The sequence below is a fragment of the Nelumbo lutea genome, chromosome 8 (assembly GCF_056320005.1).
Source record: "Nelumbo lutea isolate HS-2025 chromosome 8, American lotus-T2T, whole genome shotgun sequence".
Classification (NCBI taxonomy): Eukaryota; Viridiplantae; Streptophyta; class Magnoliopsida; order Proteales; family Nelumbonaceae; genus Nelumbo; species Nelumbo lutea.
Window position 1 is genome coordinate 50,998,005 of NC_142691.1, and position 24,118 is coordinate 51,022,122.

The 24,118-nt window shown below is 36.9% G+C and overlaps 1 pseudogene; it reads right to left on the bottom strand.

Annotated features, from left to right (window-relative positions):
- Positions 1 to 10,237: 10,237 nt before the first annotated feature.
- On the bottom strand, positions 10,238 to 18,450 carry LOC148844131 (putative ATP synthase 24 kDa subunit, mitochondrial pseudogene; annotated as a pseudogene).
- Positions 18,451 to 24,118: the final 5,668 nt, after the last annotated feature.

The window sequence follows — 24,118 nt, forward strand, 5'->3', positions numbered from 1 at the left end:
ATCTCAATAAAGTTGGATGGAACTAATTTCTTGCCTTGGTCTCAGTCTATAAAGATACATATTTGAAGTAGAGTAAAATGGGATACATCACCTGGACTAAGGAGAAACCTATTGAGGATGACCCTACCTATGAGAGGTGGATGCAGGAGAACTACATTGTAGTTGGTTGGTTAGTGAATTCCACGTAACTTCATATCACTCAGCATTACTTGTGGATGGAGATTAGAAAATAGGTGTGGGACAGTGTTATAAAGACCTATTCCTAGAAGGTGAATGTTGTTAGGGCCTATAAGTTGAAGAATGATGTCAATAATTTAAGACAGTGGGAGAAACATTTAGCTATTTATTTCTCTATGTTGAAATCTAAAATCACTCTAGTAGGAGATTGACTTCATTTAGATAGTTGTGTAAGGGTTTACTAAAGATGTTGAGACCTAATGTGTGTTAGGGAGAGAAATCGGGTCTTTGAGTTCCTTGATAGATTCATTCCCAAGTATGACATTGTTAGACAAAATATTCTAGTGAAAGATGAAGTGACATTGTCCCAAGCCTATGCCATGGTTAGCAATGAGTTAAGTTAGAGGCAAGTGTAGGTTATAAAGGTCTTAATGAATCATTTTGAAAATGTTGGGATGAAGCCAAGGGATAGTACTGAGAAGAAAGATGTAGTATGTGATTTTTCCATGAAGCCTAACTATACGAGGGATACTTGTTGAAAGCTATACCCAGGTCTTATATCCCTAAGGTTCAAGAACAAGAAAAATAGTAAGAAGAGTGGGACTGGAAAATGGCAATGCCACTGTAGCCACTTCTTTAAAGGTTGAAAAAGGTTCTTGTGATGATAAGTTAGTGGAGAAACAACTTGCCACTGCTAGAGTTGAGTATGAGAAGTATGAACGACACATTAGTCACTTAGAGTCCACTACTGCAACTAGTACACCTTCAGGAAATGGCTCCTCATCCATATATGCCCAATCAAGTATTCGTACAACTACAAATCATTCTTCAATCTCAAGTAATCATAGGATCCTATGGATAATTTGATTATAGTGCCTCTAACCATATGACTGGTATGTCTCATTTTTTTCTTTTACATATTAGCTTTTATCTAGCCGAAACAAGATATCCCTTGTTGATGGCTCTCTTCCTCTTATTTCTAGCAAGGGAGACATCAGAACTTCAAATTCCTTCACCTTATCCTCAATTCTTCATGTTCTCTGGCAAGGGAGACATCAAAATTGTAGTATAACCTTTTTCCCTTCTTACTATATGTTTTAGGGCAAAGAATCTCAGAAGGTGGTTGGGAATGTCCATGAGGCAAATGGGATAAACCTGTTGGGCATGGTTGGATAGAGTCAAGTTTCACCTTCAAGAACAACTTTTGGTTCAAATGTGTCAAAGTCAGTTAGTCTATTATGTTTTGTCATCATTGTTTGGGCCATATTTCCTTTTCTTCATTGAGTCTTTTGTTTTTAGTTTTGTTTAAGGATACTAAAGTATTAAGTTTACCTTGTGAGTCATGCTAGTTGTCAAAAGCATGGTAGAAATTCTTAGTCTACAAGTAATAAAATATCTACAATTCTTTTTCATATTGTTTACTCTAATGTGTGGGGCCAAACCATTTACCTTGAATGGGTGGTTATAAATATTTTATTATATTTATTGATGGCTTTTCTCATTACACCTAGATTTATCTTATGCATTCCCATGCTAAAATACCCAAAATTGTGAAGTAGATTTGTGAATTTGTACTTTCCTAATTTGATAATTGTATCAAGATATTTCAATCAGATAATTCTATGCAATATTCTAAAAAAGATTGTGTTTCATACTTTGAGAAATTTGGGGATATACATTAGAGTTTTTGTCACTATACTCTAGAACAGAATGGGATGGTAGAGAGAAAGCACCGACATGTTGAAATGGCCAAGACCATCGTTTTTGCCTCCCATATTCTAGTGAGATTTTGGTGTAATGTAGTGATGAAAGCCATGCCTTCCCAAGTCTTGTTGTACAAATCTCCCTTTGTTGTCATGTTTTTTGAAAGTGAATAGTTTCCTTCCATGGATGTTATTTTTACTGAGTCACTTCTATTTTATGGTCATTCTTCGGAGAGGGAGCATTCCACTCAACTATTTTCTTCACCACTTCCTCTACCTTCTCTTATTGATTTTGGGGTTGAGTTACATGTGGTTCCTTTTGTTCTAGTAGCAGATCCTTTGTCTTCTATTTCTTTCATTCCTACTCTTCTTGCAAGTTCTCCAGTTTTCATTACTTATCCTATTGTTCAGAGGTGGTACCGGAGACTACAACATGAATAGGTTGTTCCCATATCGACAGTTGAGCCTTATACACTCTCAACCCCTAAAGAGAGGACAAGTCCTTCACCACCTACTCCAAAACCTCCCTTCTTAGACTTGGACCTAATTATTGCTACAATAAAAAGGTAAGAGGAAATGTATAGCACAATGTATTTTTGAACCGCTATCTTACAAATTGTTATCTCTATCTTATCTTTCTTTCTTAACCTTCATTTCTTCTCAACCTATACCCAAGTTAGTTACAAATACCTTGTTTAATCCAAAATGGAGGAATGCTATATGAACTGAATTAGAAACACTTCATAATAATAATACCTAGGATATTATGTATTTGTCTTGTGGGAAAGAACCAGTGGGATATATGTGGGTGTACAAATGCTAGGCCAAATGGGCCTTAGTTTCTTTATTTTTCTTAAGTTATGTAATGGTCAACGAAATGGGCCTTAGTTTCTTTATTCTTTTTAAGTTATGTTTGTTTGTTGGAGAGCAGTTGTAGAAGAGGAAGAAGAAGAAGAGAGAACGGATATGAGAATGGGCGGAAATAGTGTCTCGACTGGTCCTAGAAGCTAATATAAATATTTACAATAAGAAGATACATAAAAGGACTAGAATGCCCTTGATTAGTGATGGGACACCTAGACATAATAATGATACATAAAACATAAAACAAGTTTAGGCCCATTAACAAAGGCCCATAAAAGACTAAGTAACTTAAACATAAGAGTTAAACTAAGCTTGTTAACACTTAACCACTCAAACTAACACTCCTCCTCAAGATAGGCATGGATGTCAATCATGTTTAGCTTGTCAAGTAAGCCTAAGAACTTCATTGAAGATAGTCCTTTTGTCAAGACATCTACAACTTGCATCTTAGAATGAGTATAAGGAATGCAAAGTTTACTCGAGACAATCCTCTCTCTAACAAAGTGTCGGTCAATCTCAATAAGCTTAGTCCCGTCATGTTGTATTGGGTTATTTTTAACATTGATAGTAGCCTTGTTGTCACAATACAACTTGACAGGACACTAAACTTTAATCCCGAGCTCACCAATGAGAGTCCTAATCCACAACAGTTTAGCAACAACATGAGCCATAGCCCGATATTTAGCTTCTACACTTGATCTAGCTACCATATTTTGTTTTTCACTTCACCATGTAACCAAATTCCCTCCAACAAATGTTCAATATCCAAAAGTGGCTGAACTGGATGACAACAACCACAATTCCAAGGAAGTATCTCAGATGGCCTAAATCTTTGATATCAAATTCAGATGCCAAAAACTCCTTCAATCTTTTTATCTCTTCTGTATCATTTCTAGTAATAACCATATCATCCACATAGACAATAAGTGTTATAAGTCTTCTATCTTGTTTCCTTATGAACAAGGTATGATTAGCACTACTCTGAGTGTACCCCACTTTCTTCATAGCCCTATAAAGCCTTTCAAACCAAGTTCGAGGGGATTGTTTAAGACCATATAGTGCTTTCCTCAATCTACAAACTTTTTCATCAAAATCATAACCAGGTGGAGGATTCATGAATACCTCATCATGTAGATCACCATTTAGGAAAACATTCTTCATGTTCAACTGATGTAGCTCCCATGAGAAATTTGTAGCTAATGACAATAGAACCAGTATTGTGTTAAACTTTGCAACTGGGGCAAAAATCTCCTTGTAGTAAATCCCTTCCTTCAAAGTAAACCCCTTCGCCACTAGCTTGGCCTTATATCTCTTAATGGACCCATCCTCCTTATGCTTTAAAGTGAACACCCACTTATATCCTACAGTGCTCTTCACTTCTAGTATATCCACTAATTCCCAAGTCCTTACCTTCATTAAGGCTTTCATTTCTTCATTCATAGCATCTCTCCATCTTGAATCAGACACTGCCTCTGAGTACCTAACAGGGATATGAACAGATGAAAGAATAGACATAAAGAAATAATAATGAGGAGAAAAACATGAATAAGAAACATATTCAACAATGGGGTGTCAGGTAGTACAAGAATGGGTAAGCTTACGAAGAGCAATGGGAAGATCCATATTAAATGTATGAGTGGTAGGATTACCTAGAATCATTGAGACAGATTGATCCAAGTCTGATTGATTGTTTCTATGAGTTGGAGGATCCTTTTTTCTTCTTTTGTAGGGAATTCTCATATCTCTTTGTGGCCTATTGGTGTTATCAATCACATCCTCAACACCAGTAGCGATAGAAGGTTTAGTGGGAGTCCCATTGGATTCACCTGGGCAGTCAGGAGTAGTAACAGGTTCAATGGAAGTATCATTAGAATCACTTGGGCTGCTAGAAATGGGCGGATAAGGAGAAGAAGATGGAAAACCCGAGGCTAAAAGAGGCACAAAAAAGGTGGGAGAAGAGGAATCTTCCATCCCACTAGTCTCCCTTAGAAGAGGATTCCTGGAAGAATGAAAATAGGATTGAGACTCGAAAAACACCACATCCTTGGTGACATATTTTTTCTTGTTAACAAGATTATAGCACTTATAGCCTTGTTGTGTGGGAGAGTACCCTAGAAAAACCCCTTTTGCTGCCCTTGGATCCAACTTAGTCTTCTTAATATCTTTGACATGAATGAAACACACACAACCAAAGACCCTAGGAGGTAGAGGAAAATCCAGAAGGCTAGGACAAAGAACAGAGAAAGGAGTTATCATACCAACACCTTAGATGACATCCGATTTATCAGATACGATGTTGGAAGATTTCTTGAGACCAATAGTGCTTGGGAACCTTATGCTAAAAAAGTATGGCTTGAGCTATCACCATTACATGTCTATTCTTGCGCTCTACAACCCCATTCTGTTGAGGGGTACTAGCACAAGATGACGGATGTAGAATGCCTACATCCTCCGTTAACATATTCAATGAGCTTTCAAAATATTTAACAGCATTATCTAAATGGAATTGCTTAATTTTCTTGCCAAACTGAGTTTTAATCATTTTACAAAATGCCACGGTTATCCGTAGTACTTCATCACGTTCTTTTAACAAGTAGATCTAGGTGCATCGTGAATAATGATCAATGAAACTGATAAAGTAACGAAATCTATCTATAGAAACAGTAGGTGAAGGGCCCAAAACATCAGAATGAACCAAATCAAAAGAAGCTTGAATTTCATTACTTGAAACTGGATAAAGAGCTTTACATTGTTTTGACAACTGACACACTTTGCAAACTAAACTTTGACTTGGAACAAACTTGAACAATTTAGGAAACAATCCTTGCATTGATGAAAAAGGTAAATGACCTAGTTTAGCATGCTACAAATGTAACCTAGTTGATGACTCCTCATTGTCTCAACCATTGACAGTAGATGATTGTAAGGTTGAACCGATGTCTGCATCAAAATAATAGAGGCCTCCAAACTCATGACCACTCTCAATCGTTCTCTTCGTCAATCTGTCCTGAAAGACACAATGAGTAGGAAAGAAAGTTACATTGTAGTTTAAATTCTTGGTAAGCTTAGAAACAGATAAGAGGTTGGAAGGAAGATTGGGAAAATGTAGAACAGATTTAAGAGAGAGATCTTTGCTTAGGTCTACCTCTCCTTTCCCAGAGATGGTGGAGAGGGAACCATCAGCAACTTTCATATTATCTTGGCCAGACATCAAGTGATAAGAAGAAAATAAAGAAGACATGTGTGTCATGTGGTCAGTAGCACCAGAATCAATAATCCATGAATTAGACTCTATAGGACTAGTTACACTGTGGGCAGAAATAGTACCTGATATGGCAAGAGAGGTGGAAGCAAGGGAGTTGTTCCTTAGATGAGTCATGGCCTGACTAAGGACATCTACCTCATCAGAAGTGAAATCAAAGGACCCAGATGTGCGAGAATTAGTAGTTTGTCCCATTGGAGGAGCTGTAACTGTAGATTTGTTCTTTGGGGTCTCATTATTCCTACTTATGACAAAATTCCCGCTTGTTGTTTGACTCCTCTGAGGCTTCTTGTCTTTCCCTAATGCATCTAGTTTCAAATGAGGATAGAGAATCCAGCAAGTTTCTTTCAAATATCTATCACCTACACAATGGAAGCACTTCAAATGCTTCTTGTCTGAATGCTTTCCCCCTTTTTGGGTTGAAGTAATCAAGGTTGAATGATCAATAGGTTGCACTTGTGTGCCAACTTGCATTTCTTTCCTTCTAACCTTTTCATTCCTTACAAGATAGTAGACATGATGTAAATCCAGAATTCCATCCATTCCCAAGATTTTGGATCTTATGCTCTTGTACATCGGATCTAGGCCAGCCAATAACTTAAAATATCTACCTTCTTCAATTTGTTTATCATGCCTCTCTTTATCTCTAGTGTTTTCCCAATCAAGTATAAGATGATGGTCAAGTTCTACCCACAGTCCTTCTACAGTTGCAAAGTAAGTTGCAACAGGCATATCGCAGTGTCTCAATGCATCAATATCTTGGTTTAGCCTATAGATTCATGCATTATTCTTTCTCTATCCATAGGTTTTAGACACATTCTCCCAAATCTTAGAGGCAATAGGAAAGTGTTGAACAGTCCTAGCCACTTTTGAAGTCATTGAAGCAAGTAGTCAAGACATAATAATAGCATTTTCCTTATGCCAAACTGAGTATTCAACATCATCCTCTTTAGGTTCTTTTTTCTGACCATCTAAATAACCCATAAGTTCCCAGGAAGTAATGAAAAGCTTGACTGAAACATACCATTCTTTGAAGTTGTATTCGTCTAACAACACATTAGTGATCTGCAAGCTATGCAAACTTAGATTTTCTAGGTTCAAAGACCTCCCACCGGTCCTATTGTCTTTAGAAGACACTTCACCTAATATTGATGACATATTCCTTCTCTTACAGAAATCACAACTGAAACCTCAACACAAGAAACTAGATTTCAGACTTACCAGAGCTGTTGCAAGGCAAAAAAACACCCTCCAAGACTACACTGAAGTACTTATGGGCTGAAAAACAATACCAGTTATAGCTGAGAGCAGATTCTGAACTAAAGAAACAACACTGCTTCTGGAGGTTGAACCTGGACTGTGTCCGCCAAGTAGAAAGCAGATTCTGGATTTAAGGAAAAAGCACCCTTTCTGGAAGTCGAACCTAGACTATGACCACTCCAACGGTCTGTTCAAGCACCCAGAAAACAACTAGGACTTTCTACTCAATCCTTCAAACTAGATCTGTTTTACACAGATCTCTCTAGCAGCCGAATGGCTACTCACTACTGTAGAACCACTAGTAGGGCATAAGATTCTGAGAAAAACTCTTGGGCCCTATAGCCAAGAGAAACCCTAGATACAAACCTTGCTATTTTCTACAATCAGTCCTAGGGTTTCTTCACAGTGTTAGAAAAAGTGAGAATGAAAGAAGAGTAGAAAAGAAGGAAAAAAGATAAGAGAAGCTAGTTGTAACAGTCAAGCCGAATGGAGCTTTGATACCATGTTTGCTGGAGAGCAGTTGTAGAAGATGAAGAAGAGGAGAGAACAGGTCTAAGAATGGACGGCAATAGTGTCTCAACCGACCCTAGAAGCTAATATAAATATTTACAATAAGAAGATACATTAAAGGACTAGAATGCTCCTGATTAACGATGAGACACCTAGACATAATAAAGATACATAAAACATAAAACAGGTTTAGGCCTATTTTTCCTCTTTTATTATTGTTTTTGGTGTTGGCAGCCCTACTAAGGGTAACCATGTAATTGTCCTCATTATTACAACCAAAGCATAAAAGATGTTCGGGGGCTGAAGAGAGATGATCAAACTACTCTCCCTTCTCTTTCTTCCATCTCCTTCAATCTTCTTCTTCTCTCCTCTCTTGTTTTCTTTTCTTTTATTTTGGATTATTGCACTTAGGATTTACAACTACGTAAATGACCTTTAGAGATTTTTCTTCCATTCCATTCTCTTTCATTAAGTCCTATATTTATGGTATTAACTCCCATGCCCTCTTATTAAACCTTATAATGAAGGTACACTAAATAAATGACCTTTAGAAATTTTTCTTAACAAAAAAAAAATACCCCTACTTATGAATTTAGTCCTTGTAACAAAACAATGTAACTTAAATTACTATTACTTTCCACTTCAATAAATTCTTTCTCATTAAGGTGTTAATTCCCATTTTCTCTCCTTTGATGCTTTATTTGAAGTATTTTTGTTTTTCACCAATTAATTCTACTATTAAATCAATATCCAATATTTTTAATAATATAAAACATATGTTGAAAACTAATAGTCTCAAATGGGTCATCCAAGAGTCTCATAGTTAAATAATAAAAATTAAAAATTAGTAAAAATATAAATACTATAATTACAAAATTTTGTGAAAAATTTTAGACACATTTATAATATTATATATTTATCATTATTAAACAGTAATAAGTATGATAAGCAAGAATTATTTTTATTAATGATGCAAATGAAATACATGATTTAATACTGACCTAGAAATGAAACCATTACCCTATTCAAGTGGTGAGTCAATGGTTCAACCTTTTAGATCAAATTGATCAACCCATCATGTCAATTAAATAATAAAAATTTTAAAAAGGATAGGGACAAAAATATTGAAACCATAGAATTTTCATTAAAGCACTTGGATGCATCTCCAATATTATGTATTTATCATATTGAACAAAAAATAAGTGCGATAAATAAGAGTCGTTTTTCAATAATGGTAGAAATAGAACAAAAAGTAAACTAAATTGAAGTGAAAATTGCATTTGCATCTAATTTGTGGTCAATGGTCAATAGGGGTGCAAATTGGGTGGACTTGACTCATGAACCAATTCAGCTCATAATTTTAGATATTTTGGCTTGGATTTTCATCCCTCCAGCTTGGGCCTATGCCTATGCTTAATGATTAGGTAGCTAAAGCCAGACCCAACTATTATGTACATACATGCATACATACATATCCATTTGCATACATGCATGCATATTCAATTTTACAAATACATATATGTCAAATTTTGTCATGGGGCTAATTAAGAAAACTAAGTCCAAACCCAACCTAAGTGCATCAAATTCGAATGTGGGTTGGGCCCAGGTCAGACAAATTTGGCTTGATTTTGGTCTTGAGTCTTAGGCCCAATGCATAAGGCTGGGCTAGGGTTGAGCTCAAACTTAGCCTAACCTACATGACTTGCACCTTAACAATCCAATTGTTTGGAAAAAATTAGTTAACCAATGATGCCAAAATTAAATTATACAAATTAAAAAATAGATGGAAATACAACAAGTTACAAAATGCATAAAATTTATACACCATTTTGACATATCTAAGTTATTATAAATTTATAAAATTAAATAAATATAAATGTACATGATAAACAAAAAATATTTTTAAAGTTAATTATGGAAATGGAATTGAAAATTTAAAGTTTCCCAAAAAATAAGGTCACCTTTTCTTTCAAGTCAAAATAGGTCAATAGATGAAGTCATAATTTTATATAAAAACTCATAAATAGATAGAAATAAAAAATATAAAAAACAAAAATTTGTCAGCAAAATTTGTTCACATTTCTAATATTATGTATTAATTATCATACTAAAAAGAAAAATATAATAAATAAGAAGTATTTTTATATATTAACAATTAAAATGAAATGCAAAATTTTAATCCAGCACACCTTGCTTTGATTGCTTATCTTTTTAAATGAGTTATAATAAGGATATGGGCAAATTTATTAAAGTACCACTATGGTTTAGGAAATTGACTAACTCTAAACATACTGTTGACATATTGTCTTAAAGTGCCCCAAAGTTTTCTGACAATTGACATCGCCACATAACGTTAATGAAAAAGTGAAATACTGAATATGCTCTCCACTAATCCTCAATTTTTTAAAATAAAACCTAAAAGAGGAAAAGTTTCAGTCTAAGTGTATCCATTGATGTCCGATTACTTGATGTCAACCATTGTCTCGTCCTTGAACTCCTCTCGTTTCTTCTGAGTTTCCATATACAGCTTCAAGGGCATCTTTCTTCAGCTCCTCCAACTAGGCTTTAGCAATTTTAAGTTCTAATCGCTTATCATACTTTGACAAATCTTCCCTCCAAATGCCAAGCTTCTTATTGATTTTATCAAATTTGGACGTAAGAAGAGCCATTCCCTTTTCGTCAGACCTAAGGAGTGGCTTCTAGATCTCTTTCTCAACTTTCACCAATGCATCCATCATCATAGCCTCTGCACCAAGGCATGGGTGAGGCCTCTCTTGATTCGTATCTCCTTCAATAGATATGTTAGCATCTTGAATAGCTTGTGTGCATGTCTGAATTGTGTACTGAATCCGTTGGGATTCTGAGTACAAATCTGCTTTCTCTCACAGTCTTCATGACCTTAACATATTGAGCAACTTCATTCTGATCTTCTCCTTCCAAAGTACACCCAGAACTGTATCAAATTTCTTCATAACCTCCAAGAAGATGTACTTCAACATCTCATCTCCCTTGAGGGCTGGAGATTCTACTGGTGCTGCTTGTTTGGCAAAGAAACGGACTGGAACAACATGCTGCTGTAGTGAACAGCCTCTATACCAAACAATATGAGAACCCCTGAGAGACTGCTCCCTCTCCAAGAACTCAAACCGCGAAAGCTCAACGGACATAACAACAAAGATCTTTGTCTCCCCAGACTGAACAGCTATAGCAAGAGATACTGTGGCCAATGACCCGTGATTGAGGAAGAAGAAGAAGAAGAAGAAGAAGAAGAAGAAGAAGAAAGAGGAGACAGAGATGAAGGGAAGAGAGGTGGTTGTAATGTTGTGGAGACCATAGCAGTGCTAATGGCGCTTGACGACACAGGCACTGCTAGTATCCTCCACCATTTAGACAACAAGAAGGACCCCCCCCCCCCCCCACTAAATCTCAACGTATAAGCCTTTCTTCACAACACTTAACACCATCACTACTTCCTGGACTCTTCTGCTCACTATAAGATCTTTGAAGTCATCTCTCCCTTCCACCTCAAAACCCACTTCTAAGAAAAGCTTTTCTTTGATGACGCATTTGTCGAGCTCTCTTATAAGCATGAAATTCTCTACCACCACTTTTACGATGGTGACTCCCTTTGTGTCATCTCTCTCAAAGCCAAAGCAGTCCAAGATTCAAAGATGTGGTCTCTACTCGATGAATGGGCATGAAATTGTCCGAAGTCATTCCCCTTTTGTTCCTATTCAAGCAACCCTATTCTAGATTGTTCATGTGCAAACTTTGTAAGCTGATCTTGCCGAAATTGCAGCTGACTGTTGGTTCTTCTACTAGTAATGGTGTTGGTAGCACTTCACAACCTACCATATCTTCTTATTGAAGGAAAATTAAAAATTTCAAGAATCTCTCTCCTCCCTCTCTTGTTTTTTAGTTTGTCTTTTCCTTTTTCCACTCTTGAGTGCATGAGATTCATTGTCACACATTGCTTGGGAAAGGAATGGATGTAGAGTATATCTATAGTTCTGCTCTCTCTATGGGAAGGGACCCATAAGAGGAAAGCACTATAGATATTCCATGCATGTGAGGAGGGTTGGGGGTCCTTTTCACATGCATGCACCGAGCCGAGGAATCAATCTTTGGTTTTTATCAATTTAACCATTTTTTACTTTTCTTGTTCATGTCTCTCTCCTTGTGTCTTTTTGAACAGGTTCGTGTCCATCTCCTTTCTTTGTCTCTTCAAATAGGTGCATTGTTCTGAAGAGGCACCTTTTTAAATGGACGCCTCTGATTCCATTCGGGCTTGAGAACACTCTATAAAAGGAGTGTTGGTCGACCCAATTTACACAGCAACATTTTTGACATTCTTCTTCTCTACAAATCTAAGCATCATCTCTCTGTGGTTCGCAGAGGTCTGGTAAGTGAGTGCACATCTACTAGTGGCCTGTGGGTTATTTTATCTTGGCAACCGATTTGTGATCACTTGACTACACCGTAGGGGGAAAATGTGGTTTTAAGAAGAGTAACCAAGTGGTATGACTCAGCCCTCCTTCTCTCATTTTCACAGTTCTACAACACACTCCTATAAATTCTTGGTTTGGAAAGTGATTACCAATAAGTTCCATCTGCCTTCTTTATTATTTTTCAACAATCTTAAAACCACTTTTATGGAACCTATCTCTGCTAACCCCTTCATGAGGAGTCGGATACTGTCAACAGTTCCTGATTTCTCTAAAACTAAACCCTTCAATAGAACTAACTACAAGTGTTGGAGATAACGCTCGCCTTTTGCCTTAGAGTAGTTAGGAGTAGCCTTTTCTTCAATTGAATCGAACCCATTAAACATGGAGAAACCAGCCCATTCTATTGTTGCAGAACACTAGACTACAAGCTACCACCTCTACACCAACCATATCCTCAACTGCTTGTCTAATGAATTGTATAATGTCTATTCTTTCTACAATCATGCCTATAGAACTTGGAATGCATTGGGTAATAATTATGCTCTAGAAAATGCTAGAAATAAGAAATATGTAATTGCCAACTTACTGTACTTCACCATGAAACAAGACATGGATGTGTGTGCCCAAATAGATGACTTCCAGGTTCTTGTGGGGGGAACTAGCAAAAGAAGGCATGATACTGCTAGATGAATTCATTGCTGGTTCTCTCATAGATAAACTGCCATATACATGGAATGTTTCGAGACTAGTATGAAGCACAAGAGGAAGGACACTACTTTGGACCAAGTAGTGGTCCGAATAAAGATAGAAGAAAAGAATAGAAAGAAAGATAATGATCAATTTTCCAAAACCATTTTGGTTGAGGAAAAGACTACAAAATCCAAAGAGAATCTGAATGTGATAAATGATCAAAAATTCCATAAGCAATAAAAGAAAGGAAATTGCTATGTATGTGGAAAACCCAGACATTACAAGGACTATCGGTATCAAAAGAAGAAGGACTATGGGAAACCGAAAGTCAATTTGATTGAGAATGTTATTGTAGCCATGGTAACTAAGGCAAACTTAGTTGATAAGCCGAATGAGTGTGTACTGGACACTGGTGCTACAAAGGACATATGTGAGGACCTCAGCTCCTTCTTTGAGTATACAACTTAGACTGAGGGAGAGTAAGTCTTCATGGGAAACTCACAAACTTTGAAGGTCATCGGCAAAGGAAAGGTGCTCCTGAAGCTGACTTCAGGAAAAATTCTAATGCTGAATGATGTGTTGCATGTGCCAGAGATCCGACGAAACTTGGTATCGGGAACACTCCTTAACAAATAGGACCGAAACTCACATTTGAAGCAAACAAGGCTGTGTTAACTAAAAATAATGTTTCATTAGAAAAAGGATACAATGCAGGTCGATTGTTTGTATTGAATATTTTTTATATTGTTATGAATAAAAATTCTTATTCTTCTGCTTATATTATTGAATCTTTTGATATTTAACATTCTAGATCAGAACATCGTAGTGCTCCTTATTTAAAACGGTTATGTAAATTAGGAGTTTTGAATGTTCCTATCAATTTAACAAATGAAAAATGCCATGTATAGAAGAAAAATTCACTAAAAAACCTCATAAAAATGTACAAAGAGAAACTGAATTACTACAACTTATATAAAGTGATTTAGGAGACCTTAAATATCATGAAGCTAGAGGAGGGAAAAGATACTATATAACATTTACAAATGACTTCTCTAGATATGCAAAAGTAGTCCTACTTAGATCAAAAGATAAGGCTAACCAAGCTTTTATAAACTATAAAATTGAAGTAGAAAATCAATTAGAAAATAAAATAAAAAGCCTTGGAATAGATAGAGGAACCGACTATGATGGAGAAACATTAGAAAATTCTTCAAAGAAAACAAAATCATCATGAAACCACAACCCCTTATTAACCCGAATCTAATGGAGTTGTAGAAAGATGTAACAAAACATTAAAAAAAATGATTAATGCAATGCTAATTAGTTCAGGTGCACCTATGAACTTGTGGGGGGGAAGAAATCCTAACTGCTTGTCACTTATATAATAGAATACCACCCAAGAAGAAAGGACAAATACCCTTTGAACCTTGGCATAACAAAAACCTAGTTTGAATTATCTAAAAGTTTGGGGCTGCCTAGCAAAGGTTATAATACCTGAACCTAAAAGAAAGAAATTAGGATTGAAAACCTTTACTGTGTGTTCATTGGATATGCACAAAACAGTGCGGCTTATCGTTTACTTGTAATTAAAAAAATTGATAATATTGTCAAAAGCAACACGATAATAGAGTCCCAAGATGCAAAGTTCTTTGAGCACATCTTTTCTTGGAGAAAAGAAACAATAAATAGGGAACCTTCTCAAAACCAAACCAGAAACCAAGAACAATTGAGTGCTCAAAGAGACTATACTTCACTTAGGCAAGAACCAGACTTAAAGAGAAGTAAAAGACAAAGAAGAGAAACAAACCTAGGTGATGGAATGTTCACATTTTTTATGGATGAGGACCCAGTAACCTATAAAGAAGTCGTAACTTCACCTATTACTGTTGTGGCGATTCGTGGGGATTGGGAGAGAGAGAGAGAAAGAGAGAGAGGAAGAGAGAGGTACGGTTGAGAGGAAAAGGTCACTACTGGCTGCCACTAGTTTTCTATTTATATTTTCATAAAAGAATAAGAAATTACAAGTATGCCCTTGGCGGCATATCCTAGAATCAGAATAATAAGAAAAAAAAATAAGTAACTGTAACTGTCCAACAGCCTACTAACAACAACTATAAAGTAACAATTAAGTAAGCCTTACAACACTCCCCCTCAAGTTGGGTTGAAGATGTCTATCATGCCTAGCTTGTCACATAACTCATTGTGCCGCGAGCATGGAAGCCCCTTTCTAAGGACATCAGCAAGTTGTTCCTTAGAGTTGACATAAGGGATGCAAATTTCCCTTTTTTCCAATTTCTCCCTTATGAAGTGTTTATCCACCTCAATGTGCTTGGTCCTCTCATGTAGGACTGGGTTGCAGGCGATGTTTATTGCAGCCTTGTTGTCACAGTAAAGGGACATAGGACTGAATAACTTCAAGCTCCCCTAGAAGGTTCTTTAGCCAAAGGACTTCAGCCACCTCATGTGTCAGAGCTCTATATTCAGCTTTAGCACTTGACCTTGCTACCACACTTTGCTTCTTGCACTTCCAGGTCACCGGATTTCCTCCCACAAATGTGCAATACCCACTAGTGGACTTCCTATCATCCACAGCTCCTGCCCAATCAGCATCTATAAAGACTTCCACCTTTAGATGATTGTGTTTATTGAATAGTAGGCTTGTTCCTAGATATTTCTTCAAGTATTTAAGGACTCTCTCTGCTGCCTCCATGTGTGGATTCTTAAGAGAGTGCATAAACTAACTCAGGACCCCAACGGAATAGGCAATGTCTAGACGGGTCATAGATAGATAAATCAGCTTTCCCACTAACCTTTGGAACTGCTTCACATCTTTCAGAGGTTCACCAACACAGTTACCTAGCTTGTGGTCCACATCCATAGGAGTATCTGCCAGCCTTGCACCTAACTTACACGTATCCTATAATAGATCAAGGGTGTATTTCCTTTGAGAGTCAAAGATACCATTTTCTGAGCGGGCAACTTCAATCCCAAGAAAATACTTCAGGAGGCCTAGATCTTTCACTTCAAATTTAGACGCAAGGAATTGTTTCAAGTTTTGTATCTCTGAGCTCTAACTTCCTGTAATGATGATATTGTCTACATACACTATCAATATAGTAACATGTTCCTGGCATCTCATCACAAAGAGTGTATGATCAGACTGACATTGATTGAATCCCATCTCTTGAACTGCCATGTGAAACTTACTAAACCAAGCTCTGGGAGACTGTTTTAAGCCATAGAGAGACTTTCGTAGCTTGCACACATTATTTTCACTTTCCTTGGCACAGAACCCAGGAGGTTAAACCATGTATACCTCTTCTTCTAAGTCACCATTCAGGAAAGCATTCTTTATGTCCAATTGATGCAATTCCCAGTCAAGATTAACAGCTAAGGACAAAAGAACCATAATTGAGTTCATCTTAGCCACTGGGGAAAAAGTCTCATCATAGTCAACCCCGTATACTTGTGTGTACCCTTTGGCTACTAATATTGCTTTATACCTTTCAACTGTTTCATCTGCCTTGTGCTTAACTGTGAATACCCATTTGCACCCCACGGGGTTTTCCCCTTTGGAGGATCCACCAATCCCCAAGTTTGATTTTTGTGGAGGGCATTAATCTCCTCCTTCATGGCATCTACCCATTCAGGGCATTTTAAGGCTTCTACAACACTTTTGGGAACAGGGATGCAATCATTTGCTGATAGGAAGGCCCAGTACAAGGTGAAAATGTGGTCATAGGAGACAAAAGTGGGTAATGGGGTGTTTGGTAGTGCATGATTTGACTCCCTTTCATTGGGAAAAATGAATGTCAAGGTCATTCATAATAGGAGTAGGGTTAGGGTGTGGGCATACCTCCTAGGAGTTTGATGATGTCAGTTGCTCAGTGTTTGGCTGCTCCATATCTCTATTACACCGATGATCTCTCCAATGTGTATGTTAGAAGACACGGAAGGGAGTAAGGTCCGGAATAGAAGGAAGAGATACCTGAACCAGCTTCTCCTCTTCCACACTACGACTCTCCCCCTGAGGAGGAGGGAAGAATGGCTTGGACTTAAAAAGTGCACATCCATAGACACAAAAAATTTATGACTAACTGGGTCAAAGCACTGATACCCTTTTTGAGAGGAATGGTACCCTAGAAAGACACAAGGAATGGACTAAGGGTTTAACTTACCTTGGGATGGAGACAAATCATGGACAAAGGCCCGACAACCAAAGACTCCCATGGGGATAGAAAATAAAGGAGACCAAGGGTACAATAACTGATGAGGGGCCATGTAGTTCAGTACTCTGGAGGGCATGCAGTTGATGACATACGCAGTTGCAAGTATAGCATCCACACAAAACCTTTTTGGGACATTCATGTGTAGCATCATCCCGTGGGCTACCTCAAGAAGGTGTCTGTTTTTCCTTTCTACAACACCATTTTGTTGTGATGCTCTGGTGCATTAGCTCCTATGAATAGATCCGTGGGAGGTGAAGAACTCATTGAGCTCCCCATGGAATTATTCCTTCGCATTATCAGATTGGAAAATCTGTATTTCAACATGGAACTGTGTAAACACTATCCTCTGGAAGTCTTTCACTATCTTTGGAACTTTGTCTCTGCTACGCATAGGAATTACCCATGTATAGTGAGAGTAATCATCGACCAATGTAATAAAGTACTTATATCCACCCTCAGAGATTACATTTGTAGGCCCCCCATACATCAGATTACACAACATGAAAAGGAGCATTTGATCTTTTATTACTTGAGTGAAAAGTTGTTCTACATTGTTTGTTCAACTGACACGTTTGACACATGAACACTAACACTGAACATGACTTAAATAAAACTGAAAACAAAGATTTTATTATTTTGAAATAAACATGACCTAAATGACTATGCCACAAAAAATGACTCTTATTTGACTGACTATGCAACTCTGAGGATGACACCAAGAGACCAGCTTTGTTGTCGAGAATGTAAAGACCATCCATTATGCTTCCTCTACCAATCGTCCTCCTAGAAGTTAGATCCTGAAAAACACATGAGTCAGCAAAAAAAGTCACACTACAATTCAAGGAGCTTGTAATGCTACTAATTGAAAGCAAATTTATGGGAAATTGAGGGACATGCAATACACAATTCAGGTTAAAGCCATGGGGAAGGGATATTGATCCTTGGCCTGCAATGGAAGAAAAAGAGCCATCTGCAAGTCTCACTCTATCTCTTCCTAACAAAAGGCTATAAGACTGGAACAAGTTAGGCTTACCGGTCATGTGGTTGAAGGCCCCTGAGTCAATGATCCAAGGGGAATCTGTGGGAGTGACATGGAATGTAGAAGCCATATTACCTGAAGTAGATGCAAATGAAGTAGAGGGAGTACCAGTGACTGAGCTGTCCATTTTCCGCAAGGCCCTACCATAAGATTCCAAGTGCTCTTTGAAGGAATTCATTATATCCTCCGTGGGGTCAAACTTATCAGGGTGGTCCCGGGTACTACCGGCAACTTGAGTATCTTGGGTTGCCACATGTGTTGTGCTCATTTTCTTCAGATGAACTTTACCCTATTCTTGATTCTTTGCTGCCCACTTGGGTTTCCCGTGGATGTCCCCAACAAGTGTCACGTGTATGTTGTGAACGCCTACAGTGGGTACAGAATAACTTATCTTTATCATCCGCCTTCTTAAGGTCACTTTTCTTTCCTGTGGAGCTATTATTCATTGCAGCCAAGGCAACTTGTTGCTCCCCCTCAGCTGTAACCATCACATTCCACCTGTTTTCTTCAGATTGGACAAGGGAGTATACCTCGTGAACTGTAGTCAACTCTTTGCTTCCTAGGATCTGCACCCTCAATGGTTCATATGCAAGGTTCAGTCCCAACAAGAAAGCAAACGCCCATTGCTGAGAGATCAGCTTCCTGTAGGCCTTAGCATCATCATTGTGCTTCCACTCTATGGCCTGATAATGGTCAAATTCCTTCCATATGGAGGTAAGGGATGAATAATATGAAGACAAGTTACGGTTTCCCTGTTTATATGTTGAGGGTTCAACTTGCAACTGGTAAACCTTGGCATAATGTCTTTGATCAAAATAAGTAGTTCTGGCCTATTCCTAGATCTCACTAGCGGTGTCTGCCCACATAAAATTCTTCTTCACATCAGGTTCCATGCCTGCGAAGTGCCAAGACATCACCATACTGTTTTCTTGGTCCCACCTATCATGTTCAGCCATCTCACCCTTGGGTTCTTTCACCCTTCCATTGATGTAACCAGCTTTACCCTTGTCGTTACATAGAATTTTACACTCTTAGCCCACTCCAAGTAGTTAAGACCATTTAATGGGGTAATTGGCATGGGAAAAACCATGTTTTCACCTCCCATCCCTGTTGTGTTGCGGGTTGGTGTAGCCCCCAATGAAGTGAATTCATGACTTGCCATCGAATACTACTAAAAACCAGTCCAAATACCACCCAATAACATAGCCACCACAATCAAAATGTAAGCAACTCAGGGTTTACTCCTAGAATGTGAGCAAAAGAACATTAAATACTGCTGAGGGAATACTGTTGAGAACAAGGAGTTCAGTTAGCACAATGTCCAAACAGAACAATAAACTAGTCCGGTAATTGGTTCAGCACCACCGATACAGACATTACAATCAGTCTGACTGTAGTACACACACTCTAACCATCCAACGTCCAAACAAATAACTATATAATCAAGGCATGAGCCCTACACACCATCGACCAAAGAAGGCTGAGACCAACTGAAACAAAAAACACACATGTTCAGCAATTGTACGAAGGTGCTAATCTGAACTTGACTTCACAGCATTGAACTGAGGAGTCTGCACCTAGCATCACCCTTCTCTGACTAGGGTTTTCTTGCTATTACGACCAAGGAAAAGAAATCACAAAGGTTGTCGCCAGAAATTGCTAGGGTTTCCCAAAAAAAATGCTACTAGAAACTACTAGGGTTTCTGTAGAAACAACCGCCAGAAACTGCTAGGGTTTCAGTAGAAATAGCCACTAGAAACCTGCTAGGGTTTCTGCAGAAACAACCACATCCAAAAACTTTTTAAAAATAGGGCAGGAGGGATCATAGGTCTTTTTCAACCAAAAAAGCCTAGCTCTGATACCATGGGGTGATTCGTGGGGATTGGGAGAGAGAGAGAGAGGAAGAGAGAGGTACTGTTGAGAGGAAAAAGTCACTATTGGTTGCCGCCAGTTTTCTATTTATATTAACTTCATAAAAGAATAAGAAATTACAAGTATTCCCCTGGCGACATATACTAGAATCAGAATAATAAGAAAAAAAAAACAAGTAACTGTAACTGTCCAATAGCCTACTAATAGTAGCTATAAAGTAACAATTAAGTAAGCCTTACAACACCAGTATTTTGGAAAGAATCCATAAAAGGTGAAATTGACTCTTTAGTCACTAACCACACCTAGAAACTTGTAGATTTACCATCAGGAAGTAAGCCACTAGATTGTAAATGGATGTTTAAGAAAAAATTAAAATCAGATGGCACAATAGATAAAATCAAGGCCAGATTAGTTGGTAAAGGGTTCAAACAAAAGAAAAATGTAGACTTCTTTGACACTTACTCCCCGGTTGCAAGATTAACTATAAATAGAGTCTTGCTTGCTATAGCATCCATTTACAAACTAGTAGTTCACCAAATGGATGTAAAAATAGTTTTCTTAAATGGAAATTTGAGGAAGAAATATATATTAAGCAAACTGAAGGCTTCATAATGTTAGGACAAGAAAATAAAGTATGTCAATTAATTAAATCCCTGTATGGCTTAAAACATGCTCCCAAACAATGGCATAAAAAAATTCATAATATGTTATTAACTAATGGATATAGCAGAAATGATTCTAATAGATGTGTTTATAGCAAATTTGAAAATGATAAAGGAGTCATGATCTGTTTATATGTTGATGATATGCTAATAATGAGAACAAGTTTAGAGGTAGTAAATGAAACAAAACAATTTCTAATGTCCAAATTTGATACCAAGGACTTGGGTGAGCCTAATGTCATCTTGGGTATTAAAATTCATAAACAACAAGGAAACTTTATTCTCTTCCTATCACATTATGTAGAGAGTATTCTTAGAAAATTTGACACTATGATTGTAAACTAGTTAAAACACCAAACATAGCTATAGCTATAGGAAAATTAAGTCAGCATACTCATAATCTCATAAATGAACATTAGGAAGCTCTAGTAAATTTATTAAAATATTTAAAAGGAACTATAAATTTTGGTTTACACTACTTAGGTTTTCCTCCTATTTTAAAAGGCTCTACTAATGTGAATTGGATTTCATATTCAAATGATAGTATTTCCACCAGTGGATATGTATTTACTCTAGGTGGAGGAGCAGTATTGTAGAAATTGGTAAAATAGTCATGTAATACAAGTTCAACAATGGAGGCCGAGTTTATTGCATTAGAATTGGTAGGGTTCGAGACAAAGTGGCTAAGGAACTTTCTAAAGAATATACCACTTTGGCCATGACCAGTTCCGTTGATATCTCTCCATTGTGATAACCAAGCAACAATAGCTAGAGCCAATAATCAGACGTACAACAGTAAAAAAAGGCATATCCGCTTAAGGCATAACTTGGTAAGACAATACCTCAACGAAGGTACTATCGCTCTAGATTTGTAAGGTCTGAAAAGAACATTGTAGATTTGTTAATCAAATCACAAACTTCTAAGGTGTTTTATGAGGCATCGATAGGAATGGGGCTAAAGCCCATTAAGTCATTAGTAATGGATACCCAACCTATATGAAAGGAAATCCCTGGAATTAGGTTGAATGGGTAAAAATGAGTCACTAGATAACTTGGAAAAGCATTATCATTTGTGTCACATTTCAGATGTCGATGTAAGATAGTGCTTATTGTAGTTTAAGGAAGTTGATCATGAGGCTCTTAATCAGTTAAGAATAGTGTGCGTAGTGCACACTAATAACTGAACTAAGTGAGTGTGAAGTGTGTCCGCTTCTAAGAGAGATCTAGGGTTGATTCTCTAAAACACTCATGATTTCAAGAGGGGAACTCCACCCGTTCTCTATAACATAGCCTGTTATACTTAAGTGTTGATTGAACTCCAAAAGACATTACCATGAATACTTTTCTCACTACGATGCTCAGATTGTTCGATCTTCTTATAATTTTGAATATTGTGGGGGATTGTTAGAGGGAGATTCAAAATTGCAAAAATATCTCTCCTCCCTCTCTTATTTTTGAGTTTGTCATTTCCTCTTCCCATTCTTGAGTACATGGGAGAGTCCTTATCCCACATTGCTTGGTAAAGAAATGGAGGTAGAGTATATCTATAGCTTTTCTCTCTCTATAAAAGGAGTGTTGGTCAATCTAGTTTACACCAACATTTTTGACATTCTTCTTCTCTGCAAATTTGAGCATCATCTCTCTATGGTTCTTGGAGGTCTAGTAAGCAAATGCACACCTACTAGTGGCCTGTGGGCTATTTTATCTTGGTGACCGATTTGCGATCAGCCGGTTGCACCGTAGGAGGCAAATGCAGTTTTAAGGAAAGTGATCAGTGGCATGACATAGCCCTCCTCTCAGTTTTGCAGTTTTGCAGTTTTGCAACACACACTCCAGCAAGTTCTCGGTTTGGAAAGTGATTACCAATAAGTTCCATCTACCTTCTTTATTATTTTCCAACACTTCTTATGTGCCTCCACAATACAAAATATTCAAGGGAAGGTCAAAGAGTTGAGATCCACATCTTCTAGTATAATACGATACCATTTTTTTATGAAAGACTTTGATCGAAGAAGGATGAAGAAGTTTTGGTGGAAGAGCATGGATTCAGTGGACCCTTAGGTTTACGGGTCACGTGAATCCTCCAATAGGAGGCGTGCATGTAGACTCCCTTGAACCAATCTCACAAAACAAGTGCTAACACTAAAAGACAAAAAAAAAATGAAATTCATTTTAAAATTTAGAATTTCATTCAAACTTCCCTCACATTGGCCTTCGCCTTTCGCCATAAAACCTTTAGTACGATTTTTGGCAAACTAGCACACTCCATTAGCAGACGGAAAATATCTCATCCAAGGACCAATGCACTCCATTGGCAGTTGAAAAACCTTTAGTACGCTAAAGGAAGGGGTAGAGCTAGTCAATTGTCAAAAACAATAAGGATGGTATAAGACAATAGTTAAACAATAAGGGTACAATTTGTCAATTAAATAAATGGTAAGAGTAGTTTAAAAAATTTGCCCCAAGGATATTGAGATTGCTATTGTTATCCGAAATTGCCACATCCAATGCATGTGCATATTTACTAGTAAAACAAAATTATATTAAAGAAAAAAGAAAAGAGAAAAGATATAAGTAGGGTTGTTCAAATTCAGTTAATAAACCAAAAATCGAACCGAACCAACTCGAATAAGCTAATTTGGTAATTATTTGTTTAGTTCAGTTTTATTTTTTTTTAAATCGATTTTCAGTTTTGGTTCAGTTTGATTGAATTTTTCAACTGAACCAAACCAAAAACCAAATTAATGTTGTTATTTAATCAAAAATATTATATATTAATGCTTTATTTAATACTTTATGTTAATTAATTATTATATTTCCCAATGATAAATTTGTCAATTTCCTATTGGGCTTTAAGAACATTCTAAATTTTAATTAATAATAGAAAATTAAAACCTAGACTCATTATTAATTGTTCATTAGTCATTAATTGTTTATTAATCATTAATTGTTTTTGAAAATGGCCAATTCGCCAATTCCCCATTAGCAATTAATTAAAATCATTGGACACTAGGGTCAATCTAACTTTTAATTAATAATATTTAATTAATTAAAATCATTGGATTTTGAGGCTATTTAACTTTTAATTAACAACACTTATTAAATACTTATCATTTATGTGGAATTAGAGTCAAACCAAACCGAAAACAAAATCAAATCGAATTGATTAAAGTTGGTTTGGTTCTAAAACATAGTTTGATTTGGTTCGGATAAAGAAAATAATAAAACCAAATAATCAATTAAGTTCTCATATTAAACTGAACCAAACTAAACCGACTGATCATACATCCCACCGGTAAACCAAAAAATATATGCCCACTTTACAAATACCACAAATGAAAATTGTAGAAAAATAAAGACCGACCCCACTCAACCAAACTTCACAATGCAGATTTCTGATTT